Raw genomic sequence first — 26,517 nt, forward strand, 5'->3', positions numbered from 1 at the left:
GTCTGGGTGAGAATGTGTGTGTGTGAGTCTGGGTGAGAATGTGTGTGTGTGAGTGTGGGTGAGAATGAGTGTGTGAGTGTGGGTGAGAATGTGTGTGTGTGAGTCTGGGTGAGAATGTGTGTGTGTGAGTCTGGGTGAGAATGTGTGTGTGAGAGTCTGGGTGAGAATGTGTGTGTGTGAGTGTGGGTGAGAATGTGTGTGTGGGAGTCTGGGTGAGAATGTGTGTGTGTGAGTCTGGGTGAGAATGTATGTGTGTGAGTCTGGGTGAGAATGTGTGTGTGTGAGTCTGGGTGAGAATGTGTGTGTGTGAGTCTGGGTGAGAATGTGTGTGTGTGAGTCTGGGTGAGAATGTGTGTGTGAGAGTCTGGGTGAGAATGTGTGTGTGTGAGTGTGGGTGAGAATGTGTGTGTGGGAGTCTGGGTGAGAATGTGTGTGTGTGAGTCTGGGTGAGAATGTGTGTGTGTGAGTCTGGGTGAGAATGTATGTGTGAGTCTGGGTGAGAATGTGTGTGTGTGAGTCTGGGTGAGAATGTGTGAGTGTGGGTGAGAATGTGTGTGTGTGAGTGTGGGTGAGAATGTGTGTGTGAGTCTGGGTGAGAATGTATGTGTGAGAGTCTGGGTGAGAATGTGTGTGTGAGTCTGGGTGAGAATGTATGTGTGAGAGTCTGGGTGAGAATGTATGTGTGAGTCTGGGTGAGAATGTGTGTGTGTGAGTCTGGGTGAGAATGTGTGTGTGTGAGTCTGGGTGAGAATGTGTGAGTGAGAGTCTGGGTGAGAATGTATGTGTGAGTCTGGGTGAGAATGTGTGTGTGTGAGTCTGGGTGAGAATGTGTGTGTGTGAGTCTGGGTGAGAATGTGTGAGTGTGGGTGAGAATGTGTGTGTGTGAGTGTGGGTGAGAATGTGTGTGTGAGTCTGGGTGAGAATGTATGTGTGAGAGTCTGGGTGAGAATGTGTGTGTGAGTCTGGGTGAGAATGTATGTGTGAGAGTCTGGGTGAGAATGTGTGTGTGTGAGTCTGGGTGAGAATGTGTGAGTGTGGGTGAGAATGTGTGTGTGAGTCTGGGTGAGAATGTGTGTGTGAGTCTGGGTGAGAATGTGTGTGTGAGTCTGGGTGAGAATGTGTGTATGTGAGTCTGGGTGAGAATGTGTGTGTGTGAGTGTGGGTGAGAATGTATGTGTGAGTCTGGGTGAGAATGAGTGTGTGAGTGTGGGTGAGAATGAGTGTGTGAGTCTGGGTGAGAATGTGTGTGTGTGAGTGTGGGTGAGAATGTGTGTGTGTGAGTGTGGGTGAGAATGAGTGTGTGAGTCTGGGTGAGAATGTGTGTGTGTGAGTGTGGGTGAGAATGAGTGTGTGTGAGTCTGGGTGAGAATGTATGTGTGTGAGTCTGGGTGAGAATGTATGTGTGAGTCTGGGTGAGAATGTGTGTGTGAGTCTGGGTGATAATGTGTGTGTGTGAGTGTGGGTGAGAATGTGTGTGTGAGTCTGGGTGAGAATGTGTGTGGGTGAGAATGTGTGTGTGTGAGTCTGGGTGAGAATGTATGTGTGAGTCTGGGTGAGAATGTGTGTGTGAGTCTGGGTGAGAATGTGTGTGTGTGAGTGTGGGTGAGAATGAGTGTGTGAGTGTGGGTGAGAATGAGTGTGTGAGTCTGGGTGAGAATGTGTGTGTGTGAGTCTGGGTGAGAATGTATGTGTGAGTCTGGGTGAGAATGTGTGTGTGAGAGTCTGGGTGAGAATGTGTGTGTGTGAGTGTGGGTGAGAATGAGTGTGTGAGTCTGGGTGAGAATGTGTGTGTGAGTCTGGGTGAGAATGTGTGTGTGAGTCTGGGTGAGAATGTGTGTGTGTGTGAGTCTGGGTGAGAATGTGTGTGTGAGTCTGGGTGAGAATGAGTGTGTGAGTCTGGGTGAGAATGAGTGTGTGAGTCTGGGTGAGAATGTGTGTGTGTGAGTCTGGGTGAGAATGTGTGTGTGTGAGTCTGGGTGAGAATGTATGTGTGAGTCTGGGTGAGAATGTGTGTGTGAGAGTCTGGGTGAGAATGTGTGTGTGTGAGTCTGGGTGAGAATGTGTGTGTGAGTCTGGGTGAGAATGTGTGTGTGTGAGTCTGGGTGAGAATGTGTGTGTGAGTCTGGGTGAGAATGAGTGTGTGAGTCTGGGTGAGAATGTGTGTGTGAGTGTGGGTGAGAATGTGTGTGTGAGTCTGGGTGAGAATGTGTGTGTGAGTGTGGGTGAGAATGTGTGTGTGTGAGTCTGGGTGAGAATGTGTGAGTGTGGGTGAGAATGTGTGTGTGTGAGTGTGGGTGAGAATGTGTGTGTGAGTCTGGGTGAGAATGTATGTGTGAGAGTCTGGGTGAGAATGTGTGTGTGAGTCTGGGTGAGAATGTATGTGTGAGAGTCTGGGTGAGAATGTATGTGTGAGTCTGGGTGAGAATGTGTGTGTGTGAGTCTGGGTGAGAATGTATGTGTGAGAGTCTGGGTGAGAATGTATGTGTGAGTCTGGGTGAGAATGAGTGTGTGAGTCTGGGTGAGAATGTGTGTGTGAGTGTGGGTGAGAATGTGTGTGTGAGTCTGGGTGAGAATGTGTGTGTGAGTGTGGGTGAGAATGTGTGTGTGTGAGTGTGAGTGTGGGTGTGGGTGCGAATGTGTGTGTGTGAGTCTGGGTGAGAATGTGTGTGTGTGAGTCTGGGTGAGAATGTATGTGTGAGTCTGGGTGAGAATGTATGTGTGAGTGTGGGTGAGAATGTGTGTGTGTGAGTCTGTGTGGGTTTGGGTATATGCATGTTTTTTCTCCCTAACTCTTTCTGTCCTCTGGGCTCTCTCTGTTTGTTTCCACTCTTTTTATTATTTCTCTCCAGGATTCTCCCAGAAATTTTCTTTTGTTGACTGACTTTATTTGTCTCTGCCTCTTTCTATGAGTTAAAGGTGTTGATCCTGCTGCCTAGGGCCACATACACCCAACTGACATACTGCCGAGGGCCACATACACATACTGATCCAGTAATTCAGTCCTAGTTGTTCTTTTCTTATTAGCTGTTCTCTACAGTTTGTCTTTTGTGAGTCTGCAAGCCTGGAATGGCACTTTGAATAAATCCTAAATAAGAACACCCAGATTTGTTAGTACCAGTGACTTGAGATCACAAGATAATTACAGATGAGGAAGGCCATTCAGCCCATCTTAATTCATTCATTTACAGAGATCCTCGTGCTCTTCACCTCCTCCCCATAGCATCCAATTGTTCTGAAATGATTGCAAGGTTTTGCCTCTAGAAGATGTTTCCACACATTGATCAATCTGACTGTGAAGAACAATTTCCTGAAAGTTGTTCTAAAATTACCTTTTATTAATTTGAACCTAGGTCCCTGAGTTCCACACCTACATTTAAAGTAATATTCTGCACTGAGTGGCAGAATGTTCATGTGAGTGTGGACCCTGATAGAATTTAAGCCTGTGGGTGTATGGCACACATTTCTGACAGGAGTTGGCTAATTCTAATTATATAAGTTGATTTTTTTCATGCTTGTTGAATTATAAATGAAATTTATACCTGTATACAGTTTACTGGCTGAAAACACAAGGCAGTGGCCATAAGCATATTTTTAAAAAGAGATTTTGGGTGATTTCATTGGTTCCCCTTCTCTGCCTTGCTGGCTATTTTTTTGCAGACTGCTGATTTGAAATTGGTAGTTTTTTCATTCAGCCATGGTACTTATCCATTTGTAGTTTTCCTACCTGTTCAATTTCAGTTTTTTTGTCTCATGAATGATATTTCAAGTGAAAATTTAAGGCAACTGATATGACCTAGGTGAAAGATTTTATATTTTTATATCTATAATATTATAAAATGTTTGAGTTGGTAATGTTGTCACATCCTCAGTCCATTGAATTTAATAGATAATACGGTAAAAGTAATATTAATGCTTGCAATTCTTGCTTGCTCTGGAGATGGTGTTGTAACCTCACTCAGCTTGTTAGAACAAACACAGCTAAAAAGAAAAAAAAACTTGCATTTCTATAGCGTCTTTCATGACCACAGGACGTCCCAAAGTGCTTTACAGCCAATGAAGTACTTTTTAAGTGTAGTCACTGTTGTGAGGTAGGAAACATGGTAGCCATTAATGTAATAATACCTGGATAATCTGTTTCTGTGATGTTGGTTGAGGGATAAATATTGGCCAGGACACTGGGGAGAACTCCCCTGCTAGTCTTCAAAACAGCACCATGGGACTTTTTACATTCACCTGAGATGGGGCGTCAGTTTAACATCTCATCCGAAAGACAGCACCGCTGGCAGTGCAGCACTCACACTGGGAGTGTCAGCCCTGATTTTTGTATTCAAGTCCTGGAGTGGGACTTGAGCCCACCACCTTTGGACTCAGCTAATAGACATATTACTCCCGAATATCCATGAAGGTTCTCTTGAACCCCAGCCGTAATTTCAGTGGGAGATCAGGAGAACTTGCATGGAATTTCTATTTTGCCATTTCCTGACACTAACCATGTGAGCTTTGGGTTATGTGTGTGAGTGATGGCTGCTTTGGGTTTTGTATCAGTTCACCTTAGAGGGATTGGAGACTCTTTTCTAGATGCCCAGAGCTGAATCTCAGTTTGATTCCAATTCCAGCCAAGGTCTTAGACTGGCCTGGGTGTCAGGTTAGATATAGGAGATCGTTTCTATTCCTGCACCTCTGAGGAGGTTCTGTATCCCTGTGATGTTCCAAGCAACATTTAATTACTAAAATGGTGCAACTCTATGCAGAGGTGCAGACATCTGAGGATTGTTCAGATGTCAAACATCAATGCGTTTTGGGTCATTTATTAACTTTCTGCAGGTAGGAATTCTCATGAGAACAGGAATTTTGCCTGCAATGTGCAGTGGCAGCAATCACTTCAAGAGCAGCAGAGAGGGCATGTGGGGAAATGAATGAAATTGGGGGAGGGAACATGTGGAATGTTGGTAATGAGATGAGAGGGAAAGCGGTGAATGGATGGCAGTGAAAGTAAGAGGCAAGGGGCAATGAAGGGGAGAGGGAAGTGAGCAGGCAATAGGGGTATCATTTTGAGAAGGCAGAGAAAGGAGTCTGGGGGTTTGGGGGAGGAAAAATAGTGTCAGTTCAAACTGGATTGGGGGAAAAGATGTGTACCAGGTTGAATTGAGGAGATGGAGGAGGTTGTCAGCTTGACAGGGGTGGACGAAGATGGCCAGTTTAAATTGAGGGGGGAGAGGGAGAAGAGTTCCAGAATAAACTGGAAGGGTGGGTGATGGGAGTGTCTCTGTGAGGAGTGGGGAAATGGCTGGGGTACAGTTTCACTGCGAATTGGCTCTAGGGGAGATAGCGTGCCTCCGTTCACTGGGTTAGGAGGTGAATTACAATTGGAAGAGTAAATGTTGTATTGACTTTGGGGAAGTGATGGTATAGTTAATCTATTAAAAATCCAAATGACACTCTGTTTTTCATTTTTTTGTTTGATTTTTAGAAGCTTCAATACCAGTGAAAAAATGTTGCCTAAACCTACAAATTACAATATCTGTGCAAATGTGCAGTGATAGGTTATAATCAGAGTTATTCTTCAGTTTCCTATATTCTCTGGAGTATAGAAGAATGAGATGATCTCATTGACACATATAAAATTCTTAAAGGGCTTGACAGGGTCTATGCTGAGAGGCTGTTTCCCTGGCGGTAAAGTTTAGAACTTGGGGGCATAGTCTTAGGATAAGGGATCGGCCATTTCAGACTACATGAGATTTTTCTTCACTCATAGGGCTGTGAATCTTTGGAATTGGCGACCCGAGAGAACTGTGGATGCTCAGTCGTTGAATATGTTCAAGACCGAGATTGATAGATTTTTGGACACCAAAGGAATCAAAGGGATATGGGAAAGTGGGAAAGTGAAAGTAAGTCAGAAAATCAGCCATGATCTTATTGAATGGCTGAGCTGGCTCGAGGGCCTGTTTGGCCTTCTCCTGCTCCTATTTCTTATGAGTTGTCAGCTTTGCAGGAGCTATATCACTTTTTTGAGACAGTCAGCCAGTTCTGATGAAGGGTCACTGACCCGAAACGTTAACTCTGCTTCTCTCTCCACAGATGCTGCCAGACCTGCTGAGTATTTCCAGCATTTCTTGTTTTTATTTCAGATTTCCAGCATCTGCAGTATTCTACTTTTATTTTAGCTTTAATTAGTTGTCCAGTTTGGCATGAATGCATGAAGCCCATTTAAAGATATGCACATTTTTTCCCCTCAGAGTGGGATGCATTAAGAATAGCCTGAGTTTCTTCATTCCAACACGTGGGCTGAACCTCGTCAAAGCTGCTTGGCTGAGCACAGACTGGCCCCGCCCACCAGTCCTGGCACCTGTCAATCACTGCTCCGCCTCAACAGGAAGGTCCGTCCTTCTCAGTGAGCCGGGTTGCTTGGATTTTCCCCAGGTAAGTGCAAAAAAAAACTTTTAAATAAAATGATCATTGCAGATTTCTCTTCTAAAAGTAGCATCTATGGAAAACGGTGCCAGTTATTAATAATTTTTAAAAATATTCTAATATTGGTTGGGTGAGCCTGAGGTTGTAAGTGTGTTGCTAAGGGAGGGTTTGCTGGGGGAATGAAGATGCTGACGGACTGAAGGAGCCACGTATGGTGCCCAGCGGCCGCTCGTCTCCCGAACGGTAAATGGCGGCGGGGCGGATTTATCAGCGGGGAGGAGGCCTTTTAAATATTTATATTTTCCCTCTGTGGAGGTGTCGCGGCCTAAAGCCGGGAGCTGGCGAGGAGGGAAACTGGGGCTGGAGGGCCGGTCGGGGGCCCCGATGAGGGGGCAGGCGCTGGAGGGCCGAGCTGCCTCTGCCTTTAACTCCCCACCCGGGTCACCTGAAAATATTAAAACACCATTGCATTATCCTGCGGCTATGGGGGTTAAAATCGCGCCCATCCTCGGCCAGAGCAGCCTGAAACAGGCGGTGTGTTTGTGTTTTGGGGGAAAGTTTAGTTTAGAGATACAGCACTGAAACAGGCCCTTCGGCCCACCGAGTCTGTGCTGACCATCAACCACCCATTTATACTAATCCTACACTAATTCCATATTCCTACCACATCCCCACCTGTCCCTATATTTCCCTACCACCTACCTATACTAGGGGCAATTTCTAATGGCCAATTTACCTATCACCCTGCAAGTCTTTGGCATGTGGGAGGAAACCGGAGGAAACCCACGCAGACACAGGGAGAACTTGCAAACTCCACACAGGCAGTACCCAGAATTGAACCCGGGTCGCTGGAGCTGTGAGGCTGCGGTGCTAACCACTGTGGGGGTTCCCTACAGCAGAATGGTAGATAGTAGGAAGGAAATGTTAGTGGCCAAATGGTGCCACACCAGGATTTAAACGCTTGTAGGATCAAAAGAACTGTGGGAGGGAGGTAATGGGCAAGAAAATAAGAAAACAATTCTGAGCCTAACGGCCAAGAGGGGCTTTTGGGTTCTAATTAATGTCCTGAATGTCTCCCCACATTGTATGCTAAATTTGCCCTCTATAGATATGTAAATATTTATTGAAATGAAGAATTAATATGGATGATTTTAATATGCCAAATATGTTTGGATTAACTGTGGCCAGTGTTTATTAAATTGCATTGTTTTAGTAATTTCCTTTCACACTTTTGTACCTTTCAATACTTTGTATGTTCTGGTCTGCTTGCTGTGTGCCTTTGAATCATCTGACTTTGATAACGTATTGAAGATTTTACTCTCTCACCGCCACCCCAACCTCATTAATGCCATCTTCTATCTTTGTTGTTTTTAATCTTGATTTGAAATCAAATTTATTGCCATCAATTTTTAATTTACCCTCTTGATAGTTTCAGTGGTCAGTATCAGTGTTGCCTCCGCTGATCTAACCTGCATTGAGGTTTTGCCAACCTGAATGACTAAGAATTCAACATTCAGTATTAACTTGAATTCAGATAATTTAAAACTTTCCTTCACCTCCAGTTCTAACTCTTGTACTGTATTTGTTTTTTGGGCTCTGACATTGTCTCCTATCTCAAAGAATACTCTGCACTTGTCCTCTTCAGCACTATTTCTAGCTTCTAGTTATGGAAGCTGCTTTTAATTTTCAGATTATTACTCACTTTTGAAGTTCTGGTGTAATTCATGAAACCAGTACAGGTTTCAACATAATGGCAATCAGGTTACCAATACTGTGCACCCCTGGAACTCTGCTCTTAAACATAGAGGGTCATGCAGACACTGTGCTTCTAACCAACTTATATAATCACCCTCCAGTTACAAAAGACTAACTCATTTCTATTCAAATTGTTTTTTTCTGTGTTGCAGTTAATGACTTGGCTTTATTTATCATAGGGTTCCCAGGCTCTCCCCCTTCTGTTATTCTGTTGCTTATCATTAAACTGCTTAATCCATCATTTGATCGTAGCCGTTGTTTCCATGACGATTATATGCTACATTCACCACCTTTGGGTCACTCTCCCTCACAATTTACCACCTGAAGTTGGTCCCTCAGTGTATTAGCCAACCCAATACCTTTTGATCTCCTCTACCCCTTCAGTAGGGTACTGAAAATCTTGTTTCGTTCAGTTCTTCAGTGTTTCTTCATGTTTATTTAAATATGTCTGGTGGCTATCATCTCTTGCCTTTTGTTCCGACCATCGTGCTCTTCGATCTGTTGAGACTGTTAGCCCCTCCTTCTCCTGTAACCTCAAATTAAAACATCTCCATTGCTGAAGCTGCATTGCAGAAGCTCAGTTTTCTTCAATAATTCTTAATACTGTAATACCCAAGTCTGTTTTAGCTTGGAATACTGGTCCTGTATCTGGGAGCTTCTTATAATACTTCACTTGTACTTTTGTTTGGCAAGTGTCTCGCCTCTCTGTTTTAAGCTCCCAATCTACTGCCTTTCATTCCCAAGTGGCCATTATTGTGTGATGTTGACTGAGAGTGTCAAGGCTGTTTGACGGTTGGAGTATTGCTACCAAACCTGATCCCATCCATACACAAGCATCTCCAGCAGGGCCACTGGAGAGTGATGGGGACTGAAATTAGTTGATTCGTGTTCTCACCTTTCAAAGTCGAGGGCCACTGAGGTTAATTACAACATTCCTATAGCCATGCTGGTTTTGGATCAACTTGGGAATTCTGGTCTGTCTGGATCAACTGCTCACTGGCTAAACATGTTCAGTGAATGGTTAGGTGGCTTTTGGATTTTAGTAATTATTTTGGCTGTTCTGAACATCCTGTTTGCTGGTAATTTTGCACTGTTTTTTATTGATTGCCCTTGATGTTCCGAGGCAGCTTTGTCAGTATGTTGTGGCACTGAATTATTTAAACGAGAGTTTCTGTTAATGACGAAAGAGAAGTTTGAGCACTTTGCTTTTATAGACCTAGGAATCCAGTTGATCATTTATCTATAAACTGATCTGTTTTGAGTTTTTGTTAGTCTACCTTCCTGATTGCAGGTAGGCAGATAGAAGTCATTTTATCTATTATAGCTTTTTGCAAAGCCTTGATTTTAAAATTCTCATCCTTGTTTTCAAATCCCTCCATGGCCTCGCCCCTTGCTATCTCTATAATCTCCTCCAGCCCCACAACCCTCCAATATAGCTGCACTCCTCTAATTCTGGCCTCTTGAGCATCCCTGATTTCGATTGTTCCACCATATGGTGGCTGCGCCTTCAGCTGCCTAGGCCCTAAGCTCTGGAATTCCCTCCCTAAACCTCTCCACCTCTCTCCTCCTTTAAGACGTTCCTTAAAACCTACCTTTTGATCAAGCTCTTGATTACCTGCCCTAATATCTCCTTATGTGGCTCAGTGTTGAGTTTTGTTTTCGTATCGCTCCTATGAAGCACCTTGGGATGTTTTATAATGTTAAAAGGTGCTCAATATATGCAATTTCTTGTTGTTTGCTAAAAAAATTACTTCTATTTGCTTTATCACCTCAAATCGCTGCTGCGCACGAATGACACTAGCCACCAGCATCTAACGTTTAGGTTTTGTATTAGTTCAAAATGCATTTTCCAGGTGTAAGGTCGTATTTGAAAGTCAAAATCTGTAATTGTAGCACCGGTTGCTTTTCGCTGAGTAGACTCTGTAAAAGAATCGGATTTTCCTACCATGTTATTTTAGTAAAATTCCAGTTACAGCACTGGAGGTGTTTTTGTCCTTACTGAAAAAAGGGCGAGGTTATTTTTAAGCTGCTGGAAGCAGCAGATTATTACAGTTGTAGGACAGTGGAGATGGGACTGAAAGCTTCAAGTGAGATTAAAGGAAATGTTCCCCAGCGCACTCATTAATGCTCTGGATGTTCCTCTGTTCCTCCTAGGCTCCACAGACACTGTCTAAATGCTCTTCTCCTCCCTACTCTCTTACTCAACACACAATCTCCTCCTGTAGTTTATTGTTTGCAGGGTACCTGAATGATCCTCCTTGGCTTCCTCCTGTTATCTTTAGGCTTTTTTAAAACCCCAAGCTTGATGTCACCAAATCATTACTTTATGATTTACTTTGACATTTTCATTTCTTTCGACACCACTCTGCTCCACACTATGGGCCTTAACCCTTCATTTTGGTTCCTTTAATTAAAATCTGGAATATACCCCTATCAAGTTAATTAAAAATATGTTTATGAAATGCATTGAAGATTTAAGCAGAGATACCCACTTGCAGTATTTCATGGGGATTTTCCACATTTTTCAGTAAAATATGGTGACCTGACTTCTTTTCTTTTTTTCTGCTTTGAGCTTCCAAAACTCTTGGCATTTCTATTGTAGGGATAAATGCAGATAGATGATCAAGTTGTCCACCAAACATTGTGGGTCTAGTTCTTTGGGAGCTTATCAGTGGAATTCAACTGGTCTTTGTAGATTGTAGTTTTAGCTTGATAACTTGGTCTATTTACCTATTCTGAAGATGTTGGCTCTCTTATTATTCCATAGGCAGTTCTTGTCCTCTGATACCTCATTCAAATGGCAATTATTAACCTGTGAGTCTTGACGAAGTGTTGATGTGCCATCTGGTTGTGGAGCACCTCCCAGCTGAGCCACAATTTGCTACTGGAAGTCCACACATTGTCTTGATCACGACACAGTGACCAGACAGCTCCATTCATGTTCTTCCCCAAGGCCTTACTGTGCCTAATTCAAAAGTGCTTAGGCCAGCTGTAGTGTGTCTCCTGTTATACTGATTGAAATCAGACATAACAAACTGCAATCTATGTGGTCTGTATTTTTGTAATTCATTCTTGGGATATGGGTGTTGCTGGCAAGGGCAGCATTTATTGCCTTTGAGGAGATGGTGGTGAGCTGCCTTCTTGAAACACTGCAGTCTTTGTGGTGAAGGCGTTCCCACAGTGGTGTTAGGTGGGATGTTCTCGGGTTTTGACCCAGTGATGGTGAAGGAATGTATGACTTCATCGCTGAGCAGTCAGGGGAGCAGTCTTTCTATTCTTTTGAGTGCATTTACACTTAAGTTTTACATCACTGAAGTAGTTCCAGCTTCACACCTATACCCAACCCGCATAGTAAAAATCTGGTGTTGAAAGTGGAGCTGACTGCAGAAGCAGAACGAGACGCTTTACTCCCGGGAGGGTTTACTCTGGTCAGCTTTCTATTCTGGGTTCAGACGGCAATGACGCTTGTAGTGAACTGTTTTGTATTAATGTGGTATAAATGTGCCATAAAACATAGTACATCACAATTGCAACTTGCACTATAGTTAAATATCTCCCAACACCAAAAACCCAATCTGTATAGATTATTCTTTCTCAATGGTTAGTGTTTCCAGAGACACAATCTGGTGATCAGAAAGTGGGTTAATTGTTCTGCAAACTAAAGGCCTGCTCGGGTATAAAATTGAAACCCGACCCGGGCCCAACCCGACCACATCCAGCCTGGGTCCGAGTCCTTTAATTTTTTTCCGTGTCCGACCCGACTACCGGAATGAAGTTAATGATATCAAACAGGTTATTGTGCTCTCCCTTGTCCAAATGATGTGATCCTGTTCATCTGTTCCAGCAGCAGGCTATTCCTGCAGAATAGTGCAGATGGAGTTGGGAATCTGAGCTTGATCGCTTCACAGGGAACCAACGCACGCCCCCTGCCCCTCCCAACTTTCACACACGAGCATCCATAGTGCACTGTAGTGTAGAATCACTTTTGGATGCATGGAAGCTACAGCATGAGCGCGATGACGTCAGAGACGCTCACTGCAGAGTGCGGAGTCCATATTGCACGTTTCCTGCCTTGACCTGAATATTCAATTGAAGATTACTTCCTGGAGCAAGGCAGCATTGTCCACGTCCAACCCGACCCGAGCCCGAATGCTGGATTCGGAAGAGAGACTCGACCTGACCCGAACCCGATACAGGTCGTCTGGTCTGGTCGGGTTCGGGTCGGGTAGCCACGCTTTACTGCAAACCTTGATACGCGAGTATTCCCAGTGAGACTGGTTAGCAGTTAAGTGCTACACTTTGAGTTTACAAACCTTATTAATTTATTTAACCAGTTAATATGTTAATTTATAACGTGCCAGTTTGTGCATCTCGGCTAAAAGGGATTGTGTTCACAGCTACATTTTTTTTTCTTTCACATTTGAACCAAGTGCTAACCTTGTTTGTTATTGCAGCTACTCTTAATTCAGAAATTGAATTTGTTTGTAAAGTGATATTGTATTGTCAGAAGGTGTTCTATATAATCAACGTATGTGAAGCTAAATTACATTACGCAATTGTTATTGATGTACTTATAATTTAATAGGGAGTTTGTCTTTTAAATGCCTTTTACACTGGTTAAAAGAGATTATTTTTTTTGTGTCTGGATTTGCTGTTTGTTTTAAAAAGGGTTTGGCAGTAGGGAAAAGTAAAGAAAGAACAACTTTGACTGCGGTAATAGACTTGCATTGCTCTTTGGAGTTCCAAGCCCTTTATATGTCTGGAGCTACATAAAGTCCATTAGTGTTGAACTGGACTCCACTTAATATTCTGCGACCTAAAGGACAGGATTTTTAAAACCATTAAATTTGAATCTGAAATTTGTGCTTGTAGATGTTTTCCAGAAATGTAGTATAGCCTATAAGCAGTGTAAATTTACTTGAGTTAGTTATTGGTCAGAGATTTAAGTGCTCCAGTCTCATTATTAATTTAAATCTGTTCTCCAGTGAGGCATTTTCAAAGACAGCTGATGTGGCTAGTTTGATTGAAACCCTACACTCCTTCCACTTGCTGCCTGGCAGGAGATAAATTGATCAATCAAAGCAAAGAGGAGGATAAGCAGCACCTAAATCAGATTTTCATTTAGAACAATGCTTTTCTGTTCCATGAGCATAATGTCAGCTACCTCTACTTATAAATAAACTGGGCAGTACGTTAGACCATGCACCAACTTCCTGTCCACTATTTTTTTTTTAATCTTGCCGATGTTTGGCTAAAGTGTCTACTCAGAACTATCTGTTTTAGAGTTGCACCTCTCCCGACAATTTTTTTGTCCGAGTATTTTTTTTTTAATAGAGATACAGCACTGAAACAGGCCCTTCGGCCCACCGAGTCTGTGCCATCCATCAACCACCCATTTATACTACTTCTTCTTCTTCTTTGGCCTCCTTGTCTCGAGAGACAATGGGTAAGCGCCTGGAGGTGGTCAGTGGTTTGTGGAGCAGCGCCTGGAGTGGCTATAAAGGCCAATATTAGAGTGACAGACTCTTGCACAGGTGCTGCAGAAAAATTTGTTTGTCGGGGCTGTTACACAGTTGGCTCTCTCCTTGCACTTTTGTCTTTTTTCCTGACAACTGCTAAGTCTCTTCGACTCGCCACACTTTAGCCCTGCCTTTATGGCTGCCCGCCAGCTCTGGCGATCGCTGGCAACTGACTCCCACGACTTGTGATCAATGTCACAGGACTTCATGTCGCGTTTGCAGACGTCTTTAAAGCGGAGACATGGACGTCCGGTGGTTCTGATACCAGTGGCGAGCTCGCTGTACAATGTGTCTTTGGGGATCCTGCCATCTTCCATGTGGCTCACATGGCCAAGCCATCTCAAGTGCCGCTGACTCAGTAGTGTGTGTAAGCTGGGGATGTTGGCCGCCTCGAGGACTTCTGTGTTGAAGATACGGTCCTGCCACCTGATGCCAAGGATTCTCCGGAGGCAGCGAAGATGGAATGAATTGAGACGTCACTCTTGGCTGACTTACGTTGTCCAGGCCTCGCTGCCATAGAGCAAGGTACTGAGGACACAGGCTTGATACACTCGGACTTTTGTGTTCCATTAATCCCATATTCCTACCACCTCCCCACAATTCCCCTACCACCTACCTATACAAGGGGCAATTTATAATGGCCAATTTACCTATCAACCTGCAAGTCTTTGGCTGTGGGAGGAAACCGGAGCACCCGGCGAAAACCCACGCAGTCACAGGGAGAACTTGCAAACTCCACACAGGCAGTACCCAGAATCGAACCCGGGTCGCTGGAGCTGTGAGGCTGCGGTGCTAACCACTGCGCCCCCCCACATTCTAAGACCATTTTTATTGATGTTCGTGACCATGGATGGATTATAATGGTGCAGTGGGTGAAAATGTGGTAAAAGCTCTAGAACCAGAATAACGAGGTCTGCCTAACTCGTTTAGGATTTGGGCGTGGCATGTTTTCAACTTTTTAAAAATCTTATTCTCCATTACTTTCATTCCGCAAATACTTTGAGTTGAATGGCTCAATATTCGGGTTGTGTTCTGGATTTTAAAACCAAGCTGGTCACAAAACTTTCTGCTGAAGAGACAATGAAGCTTTTATGATGTCATTGCAAATTTTAATACGCAGATATAGTTGTAGAAAGACAAGTGTCCTGGTATTCAAAAGTTTAATGTTGTACAACTTGCACACGCGATTAAGTCAATGATTAATGGAGCTGCAGACTAAAACTGTGCAATATCTCTTCACGAGTGATTGAGGGGTGATCTGGTCGAGGTGTTTCTAATGTTTAGAGGATTCGATTGGGTAGATAGAGGGAAACTATTTCCTCTGGTTGGGGAATCAAGAACCAAAAGACAGAATCTTAAAATTAGGGCTAAGCCTTCAAGAGGGAAATCGGGACGTACTTTCGCGTATAAAGGATAGTAAAAATCTGGAATTTTCTGAAAAGGCTGCAGATTCTAGGGACAACTGGAGCTCTCATTGGGTAGGGGCATTGAGAGGTATGGAGCTAAGGTTGGCAAATGGAGTTGAGGTGCAGATCATCCATGATCAAGCTGAATGGAGGAATAGCCTCGAGTGGTAAGACAAGGGCAGTGTTGACCTTCACTCGTTTGGATCAGTTTTTGTGCTCGTTTTGTCTAAGTTAGACCATCTTGATTTGAGCATAAAATGGTGAGCGTATTGTATAACATTAACAAAGTTCTTATTGAAAACACCTGGCCTTTTTAAAAATAAGAATAGGCTGACCACAGGATGTAACCAATTTACAATTTTTTTTTAGGAGAGTAATAAGGTAAGTTTCCAATAAAACTTCTGTTATATGAATTTTTGAGGTGACCAGTTTCTGTAGCAGCAGGGCAGAAAGGAATCCAAGACACAACGTGTAAAGTTGTGCAGAATTGTGTAGCGAATGCCAAAGTTTCCAATACACTGGCAAGAACAATCATTTGGGTTCAAGTCCCATTCCGGGACTTGAGCACAAGAATCAAGGCTGACGCTGCAGTGCAATACTGAAGGAGTGCTGCACTGTTGGAGGTGCCGTCTTTTGGGTGAGACGTTAAACCGAGGCTCCATTTGCCCCCTTAAAGATCCTATGACACTAGTCCGAAGAAGAGCATTGGAGTTATCCCTGGTATCCTGACCAATATTAATCCCTCAATCAACATCACAAAAAAGAAATCTGGTCATTATTACATTGCTGTTCGTGGGAGCTTGCTGTGCGCACATTTGCTGCCGTGTTTCCTACATTGCAACAGTGACTATACTTAAAGTACTTCATTGGCTGTGAAGCACTTTGAGTCATCCTATGGTCATGAAAAGCACTGTATAAATGTAAGCCTTTGTACTCGTGATTTATAAAATGTGTTGACGTTATCTTCTGCTGATGTAGTTACAAATGAGGATTTCCGCTCTGTCGCTTTAAAAGTTTTTGAGCAGTTTACTGTAGTGATTGTATTCTCCTTCCCCTCCACTCTCTGGTTTCAGGCAGTGATGAGCACAGGCCAGATGGCCAACTATAAGGGAAGAAGGGGAAATGAAACAATGAATATATTGATAGTCTTTATTGGGCCACTCTGCGTGTCTCTTGGCAGCTGGCTTTTGGTAGCTGTCAGGAGCAAGATCCTTGTCCTCTTGGTTTTAGGACACAACCCCTACTAGAGACTTCTAATGAGGACCCATAAACTTCCAGTTCCTAATTCAAGATCTTCTCTGTCCCAGCATAACTACTTAAACCAAATAGTTTTGCTTTCTTTTACTTTCATGGTTATAAATTAAACTTTTCTGCTGTACATTTGGCGGCTTTTTCAAAAAATTATACTTCTATAGAGCAATCGAATAGGAGGAGATGGCCAGCCAGCCCGGACAGAACCTGATCAGATACAGGAAGAAATTCCTGTTGCTTGGAGTTCTGTGCAAGCACTACAGTCTAACTTGAGAATTGCTGAAAATAGAGACATGTTGTTGAAGCTTTTTGTCTTGCACTCATCAGGACAATACGCAAGAATAACCAATGTAAGGGAAACAACATCTTATACTGCGTGAGAAGAGAGTGCTGATTGGTTGGCAAGTGAACTCTGATTAGTAGAGGCGTTGCCATGGAGAATGTACCAGTATGGTGACTGACAGTTAACTGTCAAGCTTTGTTTGAAATTTAAACCAGGCAGCTTGACTCTGATTGGTGAAGGCATTACGCTGAGGAATGAACCAGCGAATGGATGTCACTTATTTTGTTCAGCTGAAACAGGCGCAGTGTGTGTACATGTTCTTTCTGTCTTCAAAGGGCCCTGTGTATTAATATTTGTAGATTCCAGTGCGCGCAAATGCACCACACTGTGAACCCTATTGATCATCTTAAAGGCTGCATTTGCTGACAACGCTGCCGCTAGGGGGCGCTGCTGTGGCACATGCGCAAATACAGCATGTGCCACTAAAACGTCACAGACTGCGACTTTAGGCAGCTGCCAGGACTAAAGATGGCGCTGCTCAAATAATCACACTGAGGCAACCGAACAAACACATGTCAGCACACAATGGCGGAGTGAGAGAGTGAACCAGCGGGCCGAGGTGCGGGCTGGGGCCAGAGAGCAGGCCGAGGCCGGGGAGCGGTGGGGAGGGGGGCCTGGTAGGAGCAGAGCAGCCGGCGAGTGGGCGAGCGAGCGGCCCGGTGACGGAGGGGAGCAGAGAGGGCCTGGGGGGAGCGGAGCGGCCGAGTGAACGGGCCAGTGACGGAGCGGAGCGGCAGGAGACAGCAGCATGGGGGGGGGGGGGGGAGGGGGGAGTGCATTTTTCTGCGCATGCGCCATAAATTTGCAATGGCAGACTTACCGGCCGGTCCCCGCACCTGGCGACACCAAGGTCTTCAGCCGCTCGCTCCCCGTGGCTCTCTACGGCCTCTCGCTTCCGGCCCCCTCCATCAAGCCGTTCCCTCCAGCTGCAGATCCCCCATCCAGCCGCTTTCTCCCCTACTTCTCAACTGTACTTCAGGCATTGCAGCTGTCTGGTCCCTGCCTTTTGCATCCTCTTCAGGAACTTCTGAATTTAACTCCCTCCCACTACACCCCAACTCCCTCCCACTACACCCCCACCCCCCTCTCTGCCTCTCCCACCCCCCTCTCTGCCTCTCCCACCCCCCTCTCTGCCTCTCCCACCCCCCTCTCTGCCTCTCCCACCCCCCTCTCTGCCTCTCCCACCCCCCTCTCTGCCTCTCCCACCCCCCTCTCTGCCTCTCCCACCCCCCTCTCTGCCTCTCCCACCCCCCTCTCTGCCTCTCCCACCCCCCCTCTGCTCCCCTCTTCCCCCACCCCCCAAGGACCACACCACAGTTGAATATCTGAAGTGCAGTTGCAAAGTCGGGAAAATAACATCAAAAACCTCAACAATTCCAGATTTAATTATTGAGAAATTTTATTAAGTGCATTAAACATTCGAGGCACTGCTGTGCATGGATACATGAGTGTTGTGTCGCCAGCATTCCCGCGCGCCAGACAGGCCGAGTCTCTGCTATGCAGAACTAAAGATATTGTTCCCGGAGACACAAACAAGAAATGCTGGAGTCACTCAGCAGGTCTGGCAGCATCTGTGGAAAGAGAAGCAGAGTTAACGTTTCGGGTCAGTGACCCTTCTTCGGAACTGACAAATATTAGAAAAGTCACAGATTATAAACAAGTGAGGTGGGGGTGGGGCAAGAGATAACAAAGGAGAAGGTGCAGATTGGACCAGGCCACATAGCTGACCAAAAGGTCACGTAGCAAAGGCAAACAATATGTTAATGGTGTGTTGAAAGACAAAGCATTAGTACAGAATAGGTGTGAATACACTGAATATTGAACAGCAGCAAGTGCCAACCTGAAAAAAACAGTGGGTAAGCCAACTGAACAAACTAAGATGAAATGAAATAAATGCAAAAAAAGATTGTAAAAAATGTAAAAAGGAATGTAAAAAAAAGGAAGAAAAAATAACTAAAAATGAAAGTAAAATGGGGGGCTGTCATGCTCTGAAATTATTGAACTCAATGTTCAGTCCAGCAGGCTGTAGTGTGCCTAATCGGTAGATGAGATGCTGTTCCTCGAGCTTGCGTTGATGTTCACTGGAACACTGCAGCAATCCCAGGATAGAGATGTGAGCATGAGAGCAGGGGGGAGTGTTGAAATGGCAAGCAACCGGAAGCTCAGGGTCCTGCTTGCGGACTGAGTGGAGATGTTCCGCAAAGCGGTCACCCAGTCTGCGCTTGGTCTCCCCAATGTAGAGGAGACCACACTGTGAGCAGCGAATATAGTATACTACATTGAAAGAAGTACAAGTAAATCGCTGCTTCACCTGAAAGGAGTATTTGGCGCCTGGGATAGTGAGGAGAGAGGAGGTAAATGGGCAGGTATTACACCTCCTGCGATTGCAGGGGAAGGTGCCCTGGGACGGGGACGAGGTGGTGGGGGTAATGGAGGAGTGGACCAGGGTGTCGCGGAGGGAACGATCCCTTCGGAATGCTGACAGGGGAAGGGAGGGGAAGATGCGACTGGTAGTGGCATCACGCTGGAGGTGGCGAAAATGGCGGAGGATGATCCTTTGGATATGGAGGCTGGTGGGATGAAAAGTGAGGACAAGGGGAACCCTGTCACGGTTCTGGGAGGGAGGGGAAGGGGTGAGGGTAGAGGTGCGGGGAATGGGTCGGACACGGTTGAGGGCCCTGTCAACCACAGTGGGGGGAAATCCTCGGTTGAGGAAAAAGGAGGTCATATCAGAAGCACCGCCATGGAAGGTAGCATCATCAGAGCAGATGCGTCGGAGACGGAGAAACTGGGACAATGGAATGGAGTCCTTACAGGAGGTAGGGTGTGAAGAAGTGTAGTCGACGTAGCTGTGGGAGTCAGTGGGCTTATAATGGATATTGGTAGACAACCTATCCCCAGAGATGGAGACAGAGAAGTCAGGGAAGGGAAGTGTCAGAGATGGACCATGTAAAGGTGAGAGAAGGGTGGAAATTGGAAGCAAAGTTGATAAAGTTTTCTAGTTCGGGGCAGGAGCAGGAAACGGCACCGATACAGTCATCAATGTACCGGTAAAAGAGTTGGGGGAGGGGGTCTGAGTAGGACTGGAACAAAGAATGCTCGACATATCCCACAAAAAAACAGGCATAACTAGGACCCATGCGGGTACCCATAGCGACATCTTTTACTTGAAGGAAGTGCATGGAGTTGAAGGAGAAGTTGTTCAATGTGAGAACAAGTTCAGCCAGGCGGAGGAGGGTGTTGGTGGATGGGGACTGGTTGGGCCTCTGTTCCAGGAAGAAGCGGAGAGCCCTCAAACCATCCTGGTGGGGGATGGAGGTGTAGAGCGATTGGACGTCCATAGTGAAGGGGAGGCGGTAGGGACCAGGAAACTGGAAATTGTCAAAATGACGTAGGGCGTCAGAAGAGTCACGGATGTAGGTGGGCCTTGTGGTGAATGAACGCTTGGCTCTCTATTCCACTACTGTATTGTCCATGCGAAGAAGGCAAAGTCACAAGAGTCTGAGCTCAGTCTATTCTTGGTGAATGTTCCCCAAGCGCATCCCAATGTGCACTCCCACTTCATCCATAAATGCAAGGTTCCTTTCCACATCGTGACAAACTCCGCATCATGATCCAGTTGCCTTCGCTGCTTGAATGCTGAACTTAAGTCTCAAGGATTGTTTTCTCGACTGCATGTTTTACATGAAAAGAAATAAGGAAAGAACATCAGTGTCAGAGCTTCCCCCCTCCAATGAAATTACTGTTGAGCATGCTTTATGTTCTGCAGTATAGGCATGTACTGATAACACGGCCAATGAATCACTTAGTACCCACCTCAGCTGTAGGAGTCAGGATGATGTTACTGCCCCTATCTCATGATGGTTCAATGCTGCTGTCAGGGAAAACATGAATGATGTGAGGGTGCTGGAAAAAGAAGCACATTTCTTTTGGAATATGAACATAAAGCAGGCCATTTAGCCCAGCTGTTCCCTGCTAGTGGTTATGCTACTCACGTGCCTTCCCATCCGCTCCCATTTAATCCTGCCTACTACTCTCAGCATCACCTTCCATTTCTTTCTCTCTTATCTACCTTTGCCTTAAAGCAACATTAAGGATGGAGAACGGTGTGGCTGCACTCCCACCTCGCCAGTTGTGTACGCAGCAAAAGCATTCACATTTGTGCTACCACTGGACATGGCATGCTTGTTTCTTTTAGTGCTCAGACTCTTCTTGTTGACTGTTCCCCAAGTGCTTGACCGCTTTGGATGCCCTCTCTGCTTGACAGGCAGCAGCTGGCAATTGCGGAGTCTCACAAGGCTCTGCATGGTTGTTTCACGGGCGGATGGGGAAACACGTGACTGTGTGTCCATGTGCACGGCTCTAATGGGTGCAGGAGCAGGTGGCTGTGTGTCCATGTGCACTGCTGTGATGGGTGCAGGAACAGAGCAGTTTACAACAGGGACTGGAGCACATGCACTACCTGCGCACAGCCTCAGACAATGGAAAGGATTTTAATGCAGTGCAGTGGACTGGAGCGCATGCAGTGCCCCAGACAATGGAAATGTTTTCAGAGCAATTTACAACAGGGACTGGAGCACATGCAGTGGCCCAGGCAATGGAAATATTTTCAGAGCAACTTCCAACAGAGACTGGAGCACATGCAGTGCCCCAGACAATGGAAATGGTCTCAGAGCAATTTACAACAGGGACTGGAGCACATGCAGTGCCCCAGACAATGGGAATGTTCTCAGAGCAATTTACAACAGGGACTGGAGCACATGCAGTGCCCTAGACAATGGAAATGTTTTCAGAGCAATTTGCAACAGGGTTCTGGAGCACCTGCAGTGCCCCAGACAATGGAAATGTTTTCAGAACAACTTACCTTGGAGCAATCTCCTCTTTCTGATAAAAATGAAGCAGACTGAAATCTTCAAAACGACTAAATAATTGCGAGAAAATGCTCGACGAAACCTCTCCTCCTCCACTTTCAGAAACTCGCGCCGAAGCTTGACGCATGCGTGAATATCTGAAGGTTGACGCATGCGTGAATACCCGTTGGCGTTGCACAAAACGCATGCGCAGAGGCCAACCAGGCGCGTTGCCCGAAGATGAACACGTCACGCGGTGACGTCATCGGCGCATGCGCTGACCAGTCCTGGCAAGCCGGAACGCAGCGCATGCGCAGAGAGCAGGAGACCGTCTGCGCATGTGCGCACCGCGGCGCAGCCTGATGACATCAGTGGGGGGAAGCGTTGTCAGGAATCACTTTGAAATTGGTTGTCAGCATAATTCTTAGCACAGTGCGGATTATTTAGCTAATGTTGTCCAATCGTGGAATCACATCTAATGTTGGACACTGTTTTGAGTTTTGCAAGCACGATCTTGAATAATGTGATATATGAATTTCAATGTCAGTCACCGTAAGTGGGTGCATTCTCCATGGCAATGCCTCTATCAATCAGAGTTCATCTGCCAACCATTCAGCACTCTCTTCTCACGCAGTATAAATTTTTTTCCCTTACATTGGTTATTCTTGTGTAGTGTCCTGATGAGTACAAGATGAAAAGCTTTGACATGTCTCTATTTTCAGCAATTCACGGTCCAACACCTAATTCAAAGTCACTTCATTAAAACTATCTGATTCATTTGTTCCAGTAATAAATTTCTACTTTACTGTGTTATTTATATTACTCAATTCAAATTGTTGAGTCATTCCATTTTTACTCTCAGGAGTAAACAGTAATGAATGTGTTGGTTGTGGCATTCACATTACTGCTGTGTAGCTTTACATTTCAAACTGAAATACACATTCAGTGTTATCAAGCAAGCTCGACGACTTGTGTCCTTCCATGCCCCCATGATAACTTTAAAAGCCACAAGGACATGATAACTAGTCTTGCCAGTGCAACAGAGCTAATATTTCTGTTCAGTTCTGTGATTTGATGTAAGCTCCATAAAGCCCTTTTTGAAATGCATAATTCTATGTTGTAAGAAAAAAATCTAAATAAGTTCCATGCAGTAATCTGTAACTCTGTCCGTTCCTGCTCCAGCTTGTCTGGTGTTAAAACCCTAATAAGTGCCTTAGTTACCTCTAGACTTGACTATTCCAGTGCTTGCCTGGCTGGTCTCCCACCTTAACTCTCTGTAAACTTGAACTAATCCAAAACGCTGCTTCCCGTATCCTAATTCGCTCCACGTTTTGTTCATCACTGCTGGGCTCGCTAAACTACACTGGCTCCTCTCTGGCAATTACTCTTATTTTAAAAAATCCTCATTCTTTTCAAATTCTTCCATGGTCTCACCCCTCCCTATCTGCAACCTCCTCGAGGCCTACAGCCCTCCAATCTCTGTGCTCCTCCATTTCTGGCATTTTGTGCCTTCCTGATTTTCATCACTCCACCATTGACAGTTGTGTCTTCAAATGCCTGGGTCCTAAGCTCTGGAATTCCCTCACTAAACCTCTGCATCTCTCTAACTCTTTCTCCTTTTAAGATGCTCCTCAGAGCCTAACTCTTTGAGTAAGCTTTTGGTCACCTGTCCAAATATCTCCTTGTGTGTTTCAGAGTCACATTTTGTTTGATAATCCTGTGAAGCGCCTTGGGACGTTTTAAAAGTGTTATTATAAATGCAAGTTATTTTGCTGAAGAAAAGCAACTCAAAAGTACAGGTTTTCATGTCGCCTGCGATTAACTGGGGTTGTCTCTCAATGTAAAATGTACGCTTTTTCGTTGAGTATTTCAATTTGGTTTCAGTTTTTGTAATGGAAAGAATTTATATTGGTGGAGAAATGCAGTGCCAACAGTTAAGCAACTGGTGTATTAGGTGATGTTCAGAGCTTGACACACGACAGAACTCTCAAACTGCTGATTGGTATTAAATAAGTGAGGTGCGGGTGACTTTGTTTTAAGGCTTTTAATTCATTTCAGCCATCAAAATGTTGAAATATTAACTGCCTTTTCTGCCATCGTTACATGTATTTAGGATGTTTAATGCCAGTATTTTCTCAGTTTCTAAAGCTTTCTTTGCCAGTGTGTTAAATGTATTTTCAAGTTGCTATGAAACTTACTTTAGGGCACTATCTTTAGAGGTTGCATACAATACACATACAGATACAGCTGAATGTAGTTTGATATTTTTATATTCTTGTTAGTGGAGTCAAGGGAGGAGAGAGAAGCTACAGGGGTTAATTCAGTTATTTTAAAACCATGTTAATCTCTATTGAACCTGCTTAGTACTGAGTGCAGTGCTTATAATAATTATTCCCTGCTTTACCAGCAGAGCTTACTGTAGTGAAAGAAGGAAAGACTTGTATTTGTATGGTGCCTATCATGACCTTAGGGCGTCCCAAAGTGCTTTACAGCCAATAAAGTACTTTTAAAGTATAGTCACTGTTGTAATGTGGAGATTTAGACTGCAGTCTAAATCAATTTGATAAAGAGGTTTAAAACAATTCTCTGCCCCCCTCACTCACTCTAACCTGTCCCCCTCTGAACTTGAGGCACTCCGTTCTCTCAGGTCTAACCCCGACATGGTCATCAAACCTGCAGACAAGGGTGGTGCTGTTGTTGTATGGCGTACCGACCTCTACCTTGCAGAAGCTCAACGCCAACTCACAGACACCTCTTCCTACCTCCCTCTGGACCATGACCCCACCACCGAACATCAAGCCACCGTCCAAAGGACTGTCACTGACCTCATCTCCTCTGGAGATCTTCCCTCTACAGCTTCCAACCTCATAGTCCCGCAACCCCGGACAGCCCGCTTCTACCTCCTTCCCAAAATCCACAAACGGGACTGTCCTGGCAGACCCATTGTGTCAGCCTGCTCCTGCCCAACTGAACTTATTTCTTCCTATCTAGACTCTATCTTTTCTCCGCTGGTCCAGTCTCTTCCCACCTACATCCGTGACTCTTCTGACGCCCTACGTCATTTTGACAATTTCCAGTTTCCTGGTCCCAACCGCCTCCTCTTCACTATGGACGTCCAATCGCTCTACACCTCCATCCCCCACCAGGATGGTTTGAGGGCTCTCCGCTTCTTCCTGGAACAGAGGCCCAACCAGTCCCCATCCACCAACACCCTCCTCCGCCTGGCTGAACTTGTTCTCACATTGAACAACTTCTCCTTCAACTCCATGCATTTCCTTCAAATAAAAGGTGTCGCTATGGGTACCCGCATGGGTCCTAGTTATGCCTGTCTTTTTGTGGGATATGTCGAGCATTCTTTGTTCCAGTCCTACTCAGGCCCCCTCCCCCAACTCTTTTTCCGGTACATTGATGACTGTATCGGTGCCGTTTCCTGCTCCCGCCCCGAACTAGAAAACTTTATCAACTTTGCTTCCAATTTCCACCCTTCTCTCACCTTTACATGGTCCATCTCTGACACTTCCCTTCCCTTCCTCGACTTCTCTGTCTCCATCTCTGGGGATAGGTTGTCTACCAATATCCATTATAAGCCCACTGACTCCCACAGCTACCTCGACTACACTTCTTCACACCCTACCTCCTGTAAGGACTCCATTCCATTCTCCCAGTTTCTCCGTCTCCGACGCATCTGCTCTGATGATGCTACCTTCCATGACGGTGCTTCTGATATGACCTCCTTTTTCCTCAACCGAGGATTTCCCCCCACTGTGGTTGACAGGGCCCTCAACCGTGTCCGACCCATTCCCCGCACCTCTACCCTCACCCCTTCCCCTCCCTCCCAGAACCGTGACAGGGTTCCCCTTGTCCTCACTTTTCATCCCACCAGCCTCCATATCCAAAGGATCATCCTCCGCCATTTTCGCCACCTCCAGCGTGATGCCACTACCAGTCGCATCTTCCCCTCCCTTCCCCTGTCAGCATTCCGAAGGGATCGTTCCCTCCGCGACACCCTGGTCCACTCCTCCATTACCCCCACCACCTCGTCCCCGTCCCAGGGCACCTTCCCTTGCAATCGCAGGAGGTGTAATACCTGTCCCTTTACCTCCTCTCTCCTCACTATCCCAGGCCCCAAACACTCCTTTCAGGTGAAGCAGCGATTTACTTGTACTTCTTTCAATGTAGTATACTGTATTCGCTGCTCACAGTGTGGTCTCCTCTACATTGGGGAGACCAAGCGCAGACTGGGTGACCGCTTTGCGGAACATCTCCACTCAGTCCGCAAGCAGGACCCTGAGCTTCCGGTTGCTTGCCATTTCAACACTCCCCCCTGCTCTCATGCTCACATCTCTGTCCTGGGATTGCTGCAGTGTTCCAGTGAACATCAACGCAAGCTCGAGGAACAGCATCTCATCTATCGATTAGGCACACTACAGCCTGCCGGTCTGAACATTGAGTTCAATAATTTCAGAGCATGACAGCCCCCCACTTTACTTTCATTTTTAGTCATTTTTTCTTCCTTTTTTTTGGCATTCCTTTTTACATTTTTTACAATCTTTTTTTGTATTTATTTCAGTTCATCTTAGTTTGTTCAGTTTGCTCACCCACTGTTTTTTTCAGGTTGTTTTTCTTCAGGTTTGCACTTGCTGATGTTCAATATTCAGTATATTCACACCTAATCTGTACTAATGCTTTGTCTTTCAACACACCATTAACATATTGTTTGCCTTTGCTCCGTGACCTTTTGGTCAGCTATGTGGCCTGGTCCAATCTGCACCTTCTCCTTTGTTATCTCTTGCCCAACCCCCACCTCACTTGTTTATAATCTGTGACTTTTCTAATATTTGTCAGTTCCGAAGAAGGGTCACTGACCCGAAACGTTAACTCTGCTTCTCTTTCCACAGATGCTGCCAGACCTGCTGAGTGAATCCAGCATTTCTTGTTTTTGTTTAAAACAATACTTTGGGTTATCTTCCACCTTTCAGCAG

General features: G+C 45.3%; 1 protein-coding gene across 3 annotated transcripts in view; it reads left to right on the forward strand.

The window, feature by feature from the left end:
* Positions 1-6,588: 6,588 nt before the first annotated feature.
* The window catches only part of golga3 (golgin A3), an 88,394-nt gene continuing 68,465 nt past the window's right edge, over positions 6,589-26,517 (forward strand). For all 3 annotated transcript variants that reach the window (XM_068054641.1, XM_068054642.1, XM_068054643.1), the window contains exon 1: positions 6,589-6,654. The gene's annotated coding sequence lies outside the window, so the exon portion shown is untranslated. The remainder of the gene's footprint in view (positions 6,655-26,517) is intronic.

Source organism: Heterodontus francisci, chromosome 23 (assembly GCF_036365525.1).
Source record: "Heterodontus francisci isolate sHetFra1 chromosome 23, sHetFra1.hap1, whole genome shotgun sequence".
In the NCBI taxonomy this organism is placed as follows: domain Eukaryota; kingdom Metazoa; phylum Chordata; class Chondrichthyes; order Heterodontiformes; family Heterodontidae; genus Heterodontus; species Heterodontus francisci.